Source organism: Serinus canaria, chromosome 8, assembly GCF_022539315.1.
Source record: "Serinus canaria isolate serCan28SL12 chromosome 8, serCan2020, whole genome shotgun sequence".
Lineage (NCBI taxonomy): Eukaryota > Metazoa > Chordata > Aves > Passeriformes > Fringillidae > Serinus > Serinus canaria.
Genome location: NC_066322.1, coordinates 1846591 through 1848873, shown reverse-complemented (window position 1 = coordinate 1848873; position 2283 = coordinate 1846591). Strand labels below are relative to the sequence as shown.

The 2283-nt window shown below is 51.9% G+C and overlaps 1 long non-coding RNA gene across 1 annotated transcript; it reads left to right on the top strand.

Moving 5' to 3' along the window:
- Window positions 1-954: 954 nt before the first annotated feature.
- LOC127059863 (uncharacterized) lies at window positions 955-1977 on the top strand. Its single transcript, XR_007778165.1, has 3 exons — window positions 955-997; window positions 1278-1382; window positions 1907-1977. It is a non-coding gene; the product is annotated as an uncharacterized LOC127059863 (long non-coding RNA).
- The last annotated feature ends 306 nt before the right edge of the window (window positions 1978-2283 follow it).

Genomic DNA, 2283 nt, shown 5'->3' with positions numbered 1-2283 from the left:
GCTCCAGGAGCGTTTGGGCAGCGCTGCCAGGGATGCCCAGGGTGGGAATGTTGGGTGTCCAGGGCAGGGCCAGCAGTTGGATCGATGATCCTGGTGGATCCCTTTGTCCTGTGATCCTCGAGGTGTTCTCTGAACCCCCCTGGTGCTTCCAGGTGCTGCTGCCCTGCCCCAGCAGAGTCTGGGTGGTCACAGCTCAGTCCCTGGCGTGGTTTGGTCTCTGCACAGGCACTGCCTCACCTGAGAGCTGGGATCCTGGGCTGGAGCTGTCCCTGTTCCCACCTCCTGGAGCAATCCCACCTCCTGGAGCAATCCCACCTCCTGGAACCATCCTGTTTCCCATCTCCTGGAGCAATCCCATCTCCTGGAGCAATCCCACCTCCTGGAGCAATCCCACCTCCTGGAACCATCCTGTTTCCCATCTCCAGGAACAATCCCACCTCCTGGAACCATCCCCATTCCCACCTCCTGGAAAAGTGGCTGCAGTGCTCCTGAAGTGTCAGGTGTGGTTCTGCTGGAGCAGGGGGGTCCTGTAGAAAAGGGTGTTTTCTTCCTCCACAGATCCATGGAAGTAGAAGCAGCTGCTGTTCCTCTGGGAAATCCAGTGGAGAAGTTGTGCTGGTGTTCCAGAATCTCCAGATTCTATCCAGGTAGGAATGCTTGGGAATCTCCAGATTCTATCCGGGCAGGAATGCTTGGGAATCTCCAGATTCTATCCGGGTAGGAATGCTTGGGAATCTCCAGATTCTATCCGGGCAGGAATGCTTGGGAATCTCCAGATTCTATCCAGGTAGGAATGCTTGGGAATCTCCAGATTCTATCCAGGTAGGAATGCTTGGGAATCTCCAGATTCTATCCGGGTAGGAATGCTTGGGAATCTCCAGATTCTGTCCAGGTAGGAATGCTTGGGAATCTCCAGATTCTATCTGGGTACGAATGCTTGGGAATCTCCAGATTCTATCCGGGTAGGAATGCTTGGGAATCTCCAGATTCTATCCGGGTAGGAATGCTTGGGAATCTCCAGATTCTGTCCAGGTAGGAATGCTTGGGAATCTCCAGATTCTATCCAGGTAGGAATCCTTGGGAATCTCCAGATTCTATCCAGATAGGAATGCTTGGGAACCTCCAGATTCTATCCGGGTAGGAATGCTTGGGAATCTCCAGATTCTATCCAGGTAGGAATGCTTGGGAATCTCCAGATTCTATCCAGGTAGGAATGCTTGGGAATCTCCAGATTCTATCCAGGTAGGAATGCTTGGGAATCTCCAGATTCTATCCAGGTAGGAATGCTTGGGAATCTCCAGATTCTATCCAGGTAGGAATGCTTGGGAATCTCCAGATTCTATCCGGGTAGGAATGCTTGGGAATCTCCAGATTCTATCCAGGTAGGAATGCTTGGAATCTCCAGATTCTATCCAGGTAGGAATGCTTGGGAATCTCCAGATTCTATCCAGGTAGGAATGCTTGGGAATCTACAGATTCTATCCGGGTAGGAATGCTTGGGAATCTCCAGATTCTATCCAGGTAGGAATGCTTGGGAATCTCCAGATTCTATCCAGGTAGGAATCCTTGGGAATCTCCAGATTCTATCCAGGTAGGAATGCTTGGGAATCTCCAGATTCTATCCGGGTAGGAATGCTTGGGAATCTCCAGATTCTATCCGGGTAGGAATGCTTGGGAATCTCCAGATTCTATCTGGGTACGGATGCTTGGGAATCTCCAGATCCTATCCAGGTAGGAATGCTTGGGAATCTCCAGATTCTATCCAGGTAGGAATCCTTGGGAATCTCCAGATTCTATCCGGGTACGAATGCTTGGGAATCTCCAGATTCTATTCAGGTAGGAATGCTTGGGAATCTCCAGATTCTATCCGGGTAGGAATGCTTGGGAATCTCCAGATTCTATCCAGGTAGGAATGCTTGGGAATCTCCAGATTCTATCCAGGTAGGAATGCTTGGGAATCTCCAGATTCTATCCAGGTAGGAATGCCTGGCTCCTCCCCCTGGGCTCACATCTCCCAGTGGGATGCTGCAGCTCTTATCAGCCATGCAGGGACATTCCATGGCTGTTATCAGCAGGTGTGTCCCAGAGGGAGGAGTGGTTGGGATCCCTCATGGAGAGGGATGCGGGGAATTGCCCCCTGACCCCAGACCACTGTAGGACCCATCCAGCCCTGCAGTCTGGGACGCTGCTTTGTGCAGAACAGCCCCTGGGGTTTTTACTGCCTTCAGTCCTGCAGGTTTGTACCCAGCAGAGCCAACCCTGCCCAGCCCTCCTGGTCCATCC